The 9,759-nt window shown below is 42.5% G+C and overlaps 1 long non-coding RNA gene across 1 annotated transcript; it reads right to left on the reverse strand.

The window, feature by feature from the left end:
• Positions 1-2,626: 2,626 nt before the first annotated feature.
• LOC147252450 (uncharacterized) lies at positions 2,627-7,808 on the reverse strand. The gene is made up of 3 exons (XR_015118845.1): positions 5,389-7,808; positions 5,218-5,296; positions 2,627-4,859 (listed from the first exon to the last, which is right to left on the reverse strand). It is a non-coding gene; the product is annotated as an uncharacterized LOC147252450 (long non-coding RNA).
• Between the last annotated feature and the right edge of the window lie 1,951 nt (positions 7,809-9,759).

Genomic DNA, 9,759 nt, shown 5'->3' on the forward strand with positions numbered 1-9,759 from the left:
GAAAATCGGAGTAGATATAGAAGAGGCTAGACTGGAAGGAGCAGCGGATGCTTTTCTTTACAATCTGAAGTCTGAAGAAAGCATTTTGGAGAAGGTTGAAGAGATCACAGAGGCCTATGTAGCTGGAGACACGGAGAGGGGATGTTTGCTGCAGCAATTCCTTGACTTCTGGTACTGACGTCCAACATCCTTCCCTCCTCGTCTCCCTGAGCTTCGAAAAATCAGTTCAACCACCAGTTGAAATCTGAGCTCGAATATTCATAGAAGAAGTATGGGAAATTACTTAAGCACATTTTTTTCAAAAGCAACGTGTTTTCCACCCCTTGAACATACATCTCTTTAAAACACGCAATTGCTAATCCAGTCAATGATGCTTCAGTATATCAGACAAACGCGGGTGTCAATAAAGAGGACTTCGACCGTTTTGAAAGAGTTTTGGCTTTGGTGAGAGATAAGAGTCCTTTAGAGTATTGGAAGAATCTAGTGTATATCGGCTCAAACTATAGGGATGATAAGGATGAATTTGAAGTAACATTATGTGAAATTATCAAAAATATTTCTATCGATGGCTTAAACCCTACTCGTTTGTATGTCTTGTATACCTATGTAGTTGATTTGGCAACATTTAAACTTCAGAACGGACATAGGATTGATGTTGATCAGTTACTAAATGTGCAGTACACTTCCATTATTGAGAAAATAGATGTCTTTTTGTTTTAATATAACTATGTAATCACTAACCATGAATTCTGATCCCTAAACATGCTTTATTACCCAATAAACTCAAACTCAAAAACATTGTACCCTGATCTTATCTGTTTATTAGCAGACATGCCTTCAAGGAAGATGGAGCGTGTACTGAAACTTACATATTACGACCCTGCAAGAGCTGGATCGTATGGGGGTGTAGGAAGACTTCAACAGGCTGTAGAGGAACAGACTGGTAAAAAAGTTAGCAGTGATCGTGTGCGAGAATGGCTCTCTGCTCAGGATGCATATACCCTTCACAAAACAGCAAGAAAAACGTATGCAAGGAATCGTGTGTTTACACCCCGTCCTTTGTATCAATTTCAAGTGGATCTATGTGATATGACGGCTCTGTCTAAAGACAATGATAAGTTTAAATTTCTGCTTACAGTAATAGATGTATTTTCAAAGAAAGCTTATGCACGAGCATTGACAAACAAGACAGTGTCTGAAGTTGCAACAGCTTTTGCTTCAGTTTTAGAGGACAGCGATATACAGCACCTGTTAAAATTCGAACGGATGCAGGAAAATAATTTTTTAATTGTGTCTTTTAAAGACTGATGAAGAAACACAACATTCAACACTTTGCAACAGGGAGTGAAATGAAAGCTTCGGTAGTGGAACGCTTTAATAGAACACTGAAATCAAGAATGTGGCGTTTTTTTCTATGCCAAAAACACTTGAAGGTATATAGATGTACAGATGCAGCCGCCTCAAATTTCCCCTCCCAGCCAGCCGGCTGCCAGCCGGTCTCCAGCCAGTTTCCAGCCACTGGGGGTGTGCCCAGAATCCACAATAAACACGTCCATTTATTCAATTGCAGGGTGTCACCAGGAGATGGCAGAAGATTTTTACTCTACTGCATTCATTTTCTGCTTTAGTTTTGCTTTAATACATATTTTCGATTTGCAAATAGATAATGCCTGATTTTTTCTCTTACAGTATACTGTATGCGTACAAACATGTATACCAGTCCCTCCAGGATTTCGAAGAGTTTTTTGTGATTGTGCGATCAAAAAAGCTTGATTTGTCTTTTCTCAAAAATTGCACTATAATTTGTGAGGTTTTATGTGAGTTTTTGCAGTAAAATGGCGGTAATTGGCAAAAATTGCAAGTCAATAAAAATGCAATTTAAAAAGAAACAAACTAATCACCGACTTTACGATAATGAGCATACCTCAAACTACAGAAACAGTCAAAAATATTTAGTTCTCATCTTTTTTTTTAAAGTTTGTTTACATGAAGTTTGCTTTTAAATTATCAACAAAAACGATGATATAATTTTACTTAACATGCGCTGGAACAGAGATGGAGCTGCAGTAGAAATGCTGGAGAACTCCTGTCCCTCTCATATTGTGTATATTCTCATCAGTGTCACATATACAGATACAGACATTATAATCGCTGTAAAATACTCATATGATACTGATTTGACTGTCTATTTCCCGTCTCGTGCTCATGCCAGCATAAGCAGCGGGAGAGTTCGGTTCTGCGTGTCTGCTGCAGCGCGTCATCTGGAGATTCCAGGACTTGCCAGTGATTTACGCAACAGGCGTGCGGCAAAAATAGACCATGAGACGGCCAGTAGACAGTCATATTAGTATTGGTTCTCTGTATTGGCCTCTTTCAGTGACCATACTCTGGAACAATGTGGGGGCTGGGAACCTGTTTGGCTGGTGACCACCCATTGAGCTAGAACAAAAGGATAGACTGTGATGCGAATGATGACCTTTCAGCCCATCCTACTGTGAACGCGGCCGGCTCAGCGCTACACATGCCTGACGGAGTGAACATCAACGTGAGCATGACTCCAGGTTCACTCAGCTCTGAAATGTGCCGGGAGTTCATCGCCTCAAATGCACAAATGCAGTGAAGTTCACAAACCATTAGCAGCTTGTTAGTTTCTATAGAATCGACCTACTACTTTGCTGACGGTAAATCCATGACATGCAACATTTCACCCCGACAGGTTTTGGATAAAGTATAAATCCAGTGATCTTGAAGCTTTGAGCTTCAGAGCTTCTTTTACGCAACAGGCGCGCGGCTCTCGGCAAAAGTAGAACAGGAAACGGACAGTGGACAGTCATATTAGTATTGGTTGAATATGTGTTAATTTTTGCAATCGCAAGATTTCCTGGAGAGACTGATGATGTAAATTTGATGCTTGAGGGAAGTGGGAAAGTTGGCTTATCCACATATGTAATGGAAACATTGAGTAAAGTCTATGAAGTAGCCCATGACACAATATTAATATCTGTGGCACAAATTGGTTTTAATTACTGGAGGTACGCGCTCTCCTCACCCCTCCACCTCCGTTACTGGTCATTCTGTATTCTAGGACAATGTGGGGTCTGGGAACCTGTTTGGCTGGCGACCACCCATTGAGTTAGAACAAAAGGATACACTGTAATGGTAATAACTGTTTCCCTTTCCAAGAGAAGCAGCGGATAATATAGAGTTAGATCAGTCTCATAATCAACAAATGAACAACATATTCACAAAATGTATATTGGGATTTATATACAAATGTCTCCCAACTCAAAATATTTTTCAATACACAAAAATTTCTGTTCTTAAAAGTAGAAATAATCCACAAATAAATTAATTAAATTCACGAATGTATTTCTGATGCACACACAAATATTACTTGTTTTAAAATGGATTCAAACAACTACAATGGTTGATGACCTTAATAGCCTAATAAAAGATTTGTTGTGTGGGAAGCCATTCCCTTGTACACTGTAAACCCGGATAAGTAGACTCTACTTTAAAAAAATCAAGGTAACTCCTTGCCTTAAATTATTTTAAGTAATGAGGCATTCGTTGAGTAAGTGAAGTGGACTACGTTCAATGTACTTTAAGCTCCTAATGGAATGGAATAGAACATTTAAGTTGAATAGACTAATAACCGAGTTACAGTGACTGAAGATATTTAGCTTAAACAATCGTTCCCCACCCATTTATTTAACTCAGCTTTTTTAGTAAGCATTACTCCATTACTAATTCAAATAAATTGTATATTCTAACTGACCGAGCTCAACTTTTCAATTCCTCAAACTCAAAATATGTCTTTAAATCAATAGAGCCGTGTAAAATACAGGGACTGCAACATTACATTGATCCAATTTTTTTTTTAATTGACCATATCTTTTTTCAAAAACAAAAGAAAACATAATAGGGTCTTCCCCCCGGAGTACCTCCGGGCTCAGGCCCTGATTAAAGCTGCAAGCAGCGTTGTTAGGGCCTGAGCCCCTGCGCGGCCTGTGCCCGCGTCCTTGACACCTGCCTGAATCCAACAGTGTCTTGGTCAAATCCCTGGGCCTTGTAGTTTAGGAGATAGAAGCCTGAGTCTGATCAGAGAGTGAGAGCAGAGCTGAGAGCTGGCCCTTTAAGAACCCCTCCCCCACTGCTCTGTCTTTGATCTGTGCTAGAGTGGAGAGAGAGGAGGATCAACAGAATTGTAGTGTGGAAAAGCTGAATAACTCGGCATACGTTGGTCAAAAGTGACACATAATACCATAGTCTTGTAGGGATTTTTGGCAGGAATCCAGTGGGGTTTTTTTTAAAGCTGTGGGATGTATGGTGTAGATGTGAGAAGTGTTTGTTTGACAGTATGTACATTGAGAGGACATGGTCTCCCCATAGGCTTCCATTGTAAGCGTAAAATGTGTCTCCCCCACTTTGAGGGCTTGTAAAATGGACAGCGAGTGACTTATTACAACGAAAATTAATATCATTTGATCAGCACATTTGGGAGAGTAATCTGCCCAAGTTTGGAAGCAATACATGAATGCCTTAGGTCTTAGGAGGAGATGGATTTTGTTTGGGAGCCAAAAAAAGTGCTAATTTTGACAGTTTTGTCCAAATTGTGGACATTCAGTTGTAGATAGGTGAGGGGTCAGAGTGTATGAATTGTTTGTCTTGATGAGACTCAGGCCCTAATAAACAAAGCCATGGCCTAATAGGCTGTAGTGATTCCTCAGTGATGGCATGAAAAGATCTTTCTCACAAACTCATCCTTGTTGCATTGTGGTGTGAGTGATGTTTTCCCATTCACAGCAAAGGATCCCCACTGGCACGTCACTGTACGAACCTCCCTCATCATCAACGTCCTGAAAGAAGGAACAGGGCATGATCACGTTACCATGACAACATAGTGCTACAAACAGCCGCAATAAGTACAAACACAGCCCACATGTCTGCCCTGTTCAGTGTCCACTCACTGCCCAGTGCACAAACCGCTACAGAAAATCACTCAGGACAGGTGGAAGGAGTTTGCCTCCTCCAGAAAAGTTTTTAGACTTCCAGTTGAGTATACGCAGAGTCCGGTCATAAAACTTGTGCTTTGAGCAGTGGATGTCGCTGGACTTGTCGGACCAAAGCGCAATTGTTATGACTGGGCAGACACCACGTACTCACACTGTGTCCCACACTATAGACTCCCATAGCAATTCAGCTGCGCCAACTTACCGGGACGATTGCTGGTTCGTGGTCCGTGGCAGAGCTAACTAGTTCTGGTGTCTGGCTCAGATCAGCTTGCATTAGCTGTCTGGGAGCAACATACAAGTTACCTGGTTAGCTACCTTGCTAATAGCAAACTAAGCTAACGCTAACCAGTAACGTTCCCAGGTTCAAACTTACCGTTTTGTGGCTGAACTCAGGTCTTCAAATGTGGGTCCAACAACTTGCGTGCTCGAACTTCAGCTACTACAGCTGAATTCCATGTCTTTTTTCTGTCCCGTGTCTTCTCTGTCTCAAAAAGTTCAGAGCTCACAAATGCCACCACTCTGTCCAAACTGGTATAAACTAGATTTTTGGCAATATTTGCCGATACTGAGTTATCTGAGCTCAATCACATGAATACAATAAAATAGGCTATTAAAAAGTACAGTTTACTCAGACTTCATAATTAGTGTAAAGAAAAGACACGTTCAAGTAATACAAATTCATTTTGTTTGAGTAGAAACTATTGATAGGACTTAAAAATACATTAAGAGGTTAATGTATACATTAAATGCTGTAGGCATATGACAGTAGAGCCGCTGTTTTCAGACACGGTAACCAATTATAATGACTGCTCCTCCTGATGGACTGATAAACCAGTGCTGGTAATTTCCACAAACAGTGCTTAGGGGCGTTACGAGTTGGCCCCGCGCCAATGACGTCATCGCGGGGATCTCATTACAGTCCCGGACCTGCCTACTGCCGAGCAGGGACCAGCTCCAGCACGAGATTAGGGGAAATTCGAGGCGGCTGTATCTGTACTTCAGGATCTGCTTGATAGCTATAACAATAGCTATCATAGCAGTATAAAAATGAAAGCAGCCGAGGTAACCCCTAGCAAGACCTCACAGGTGTTTGAAAATTTATACGGTACACTTCCGCTGAGCGCTAAATCCCCTGTATTTAAATTCAAAGAGGGGGACATTGTGCAGATTTCAAAATACCGTGGGGTATTTGATAAAATGTATGAACAATCATTCACAGATGAATATTTCATAGTGAACGAACGCGTCCCCAGAGTCCATCCTGTTTATAAATTAAGAGATATAAGAGGTGAAATTCTGAATGGGACATTCTATGAGCCAGAACTGCAGAAAGTGACAATCATGCCTGACAGTGTTTTTAGTATAGAAAAAATTGTAGACAGGAAAACTAAAAATGGTGAGAAGTTGGTTTTAGTCCAGTGGCGAGGATGGCCTCATCAGTTTAACTCTTGGCTCCCGGCTAAAGAAGTCATAGAACTCGGGAAGAGGGAGAAAATCAAGAAAGATCGGAAAAGAGAATAATGGACGATCAAGACTCTTTCTACGTGACACTGCCGTCGAATGCTTGTCACGACATTTTGCCGGACAATGACAGTTCGAATTATACCATAATATTGTCTCAGCCTATAGAATTACAAGGACCTTATGAGGTGGCGTTAGCCGAGATCATGTACTGTTACACGTGGAATAAATATTATATACGTTTAGAAGACACTTACAGACCGTTCGAGACCCCAGCTCCCTCCCATCTATCAGAAAATTCCTTCAGGGAATTATGAGAGCGTTGAAGTGGTGCTGAGGGAGATTAATGCTTTATTTAAGTTAACAAAACTTGATATATTTTTTATATTACAGTTCTATAAAGAAAATAATCACTATAATAGCACCCGTATTTGAAAACTGCCGCAAAGGGGATAGTATCCGACGTTGTTGGAGCAGCCATATCACCAATCGGGACAGTCAGCAACAGGAAGCTCAGGAAGGAACGGGACTACTGCGAATCGCATGCGGAAGAGGAAAAAGATCTACATCTGCATTATCACTTTGCCTGCCTAAAAGAAAAAAGCGTAAAATCGCATCGAAAATACAGAGGAAAGTTAAAAGCCAAGAGCGCTGAGAAATATGTTTTAAACATGTCTCTCACACACCACCTCTCATCAGAATGCACTAAATCAGAGCTCGACCTCTTTGCCCCGCCGATGACACAGCTATCTATAGAGCAGACCAATTATGTAGAGATCCATCCTTAAAATCTGCTGCCGATCAAGAGGTGCTAGATTTCCCTATACCTGGTAGTGGAAGTTTTTATTTAGACCTAAACTCAACACTACTCTCTAAAGAGTCTCCAGCTGGTCCAGAACGCTGCAGCGAGGGTTTTGACGGGAGTTAAGAAGAGAGAACACATCTCTCCCACTTTAGCTTCTCTCCACTGGCTTCCTGTAGGCTCTAGAATCGACTTCAAAGTCCTTCTGCTGACTTATAAGGCTCTCAATGATAAAGCTCCATCCTATTTGAAAGAGCTCATTAGTCCCTACTGTCCGACCACAGCACTCCGCTCCCAGAATGCAGGTCTTTTAGTGATTCCCAGTATCAATAAAAACAGACTGGGAGGTAGAGCCTTTAGTTACCGGGCTCCTCTACTGTGGAACCAGCTCTCTCCATGGGTCAGAGAGGCAGACACTTTAACTACGTTTAAGTCCAGGCTTAAGACCTTCCTCTATGACAGAGCCTTCAGTTAGGACTGGTTCAGGTAGCTCTGAACCATTGATAGCTATGCTGCTACAGGCTTAGACTGCTGGGGGACACATCAGGTTACATGGAGCCCTTCCCTCCTCTCCTCTCCTCTCCCCCTCTCTCCTCCTCTCCTCCCTGCACATTTTTGGAACTGTCACTACCACTACTTGTTGCACTTTGTAGTTTGGCCTTGGTGTCTCGCAGTCTCTCTGTGTTTCCACAGATCCACCAGAGCCCCAACCGCCGCCTGCATCGCCCCCCCCCCTCTTATTCCCTGCTGTTACACCGGCCTGCGCTCCCCTTCCATGAACCAGTCTGCCATCCAGTCCCCCATCAAGCTGGCTTGCTCTCCCTGCCTCCCCTACCAGAAGCTTCCTTCTTCAGCTGTTATTAACATTTCCGTGTTTCTCACATTCTGCATTGTAAACTCTTTTCTTGTCTGTAACAACATCTACTGCACGTCTGTCCGTCCTGGGTGAGGGATCCCTCCTCTGTTGCTCACCCTGAGGTTTCTCAGATTTTTCCCTGTTAAAAGGGTTTTCTATGGAGTTTTTCCTCAGTCGATGTGAGGGTCTAAGGGCAGAGGATGTTGTTATGATGCCATGTGAAGCCCTTTGAGACAAACTGTTTGTGAAAACGGGCTATACAAATAAAATTGCCTTGCCTTGCCTTGCCTTACTCTATCTACGTCTTAAGATAACAAAAATAATACAGTACCCTCTAAATACTCTATTCTCACAGATAGAGGTCAGTCTGAATGACGTTCTCATTAGGTCATCGTCCGCAACACATCCTTACAGAGCTATCACAGTCTGAATGAAGTTCTCATTTGGTCATCGTCCGCAACACATCCTTACAGAGCTATCATTGAAACCCTCCTTAACTTTTCACAAGAATCGTTGGAAAGTCAGTTTTCAGCCGGTCTGTGGTACAAAGATGTTGGCCCGGATTTGGACTCTATCGCCATGGGCTAAGATGCTCCCAACAAAGGGCTGGTCAAGTGCGCAAGCTTTGCTCGTGGTTCACGGCCATTTGAGTTAATTGGACCCCTGCACAACGACATTTTTTTTCCTGAAAGACCTCTGCTAAACAATGTGGATGTACGTTTGAAACTTGTTAAGGCTAAAAATGCTTTTACACTGATGTCCGCTGCAGATCGTGAGTTCAGTTTAAAAATTCTGAGCGCGAGCGTTTTTGTGAAAAAGGTGCAAGTCTTGCCAGATGTCATGCTGAGGCATTCAGCCGCACTAATGAAATCAAATGCCATATACCCCATAAGCCGTGTGGTGGTTAAGAATTATAGTATCCCCGCCCAGTTGCGTGTGTGTTCACAGGACAACTTGTATTTAGGCAGACTTCCTAAATATATAGTGGCAGGAATTGTGGATCACGGGGCATTCGTTGGAGCAAGGGAGCTGAATCCTTTCAAGTTCCAACATGCAAATCTTGAATACCTCTCTCTCAGCGTGAATTCACGCTTTATGCCCTCGAAACCTTTCCAACCGCGTTTCGACTCTCATCAGAGTGTTCGGGAATTTTACAACCTCTATCTGGGTACAAACAGACGTATCAGAGACTCTCCACTCTGCACTGACCGTGAAAACTTTGAAAACGGATGATAGAAAGATGGATAGATGCAGCATCACCTTGGGAGGACTGGAGCTGTTGGCTCCTTCTGTCTTACTGGTGAAGTGTAGAAGCAGGTGAACACAAATGGATGGATTGGAGGTGCTTGATATTTGTTGACTGTACAGTACATGTGAATAGTTAGACTGACAGGGTGAACCACAGAGGGTTGAACGAGACAAGACAGGCACGACAGAACACAGACTCTCTGACAATGACAGACGGAAAACTCCACTTAAACACAAACGCAAGTAACCACACAACTAGAAATGGGTGAGAACACAAGGAGGAGCGGAGCGATGAGGACCGATGACGTGACAAGACTCTGGAGATCACGCGGAAAATGAAAGGGGGAAACAAAGACAGGAAGAACAGCCGACAAAGA

This window comes from Aulostomus chinensis, chromosome 12 (genome assembly GCF_037954235.1).
Source record: "Aulostomus chinensis isolate RoL2024-O1b breed Wild chromosome 12, RoL_Achi_v1.0, whole genome shotgun sequence".
NCBI lineage: Eukaryota > Metazoa > Chordata > Actinopteri > Syngnathiformes > Aulostomidae > Aulostomus > Aulostomus chinensis.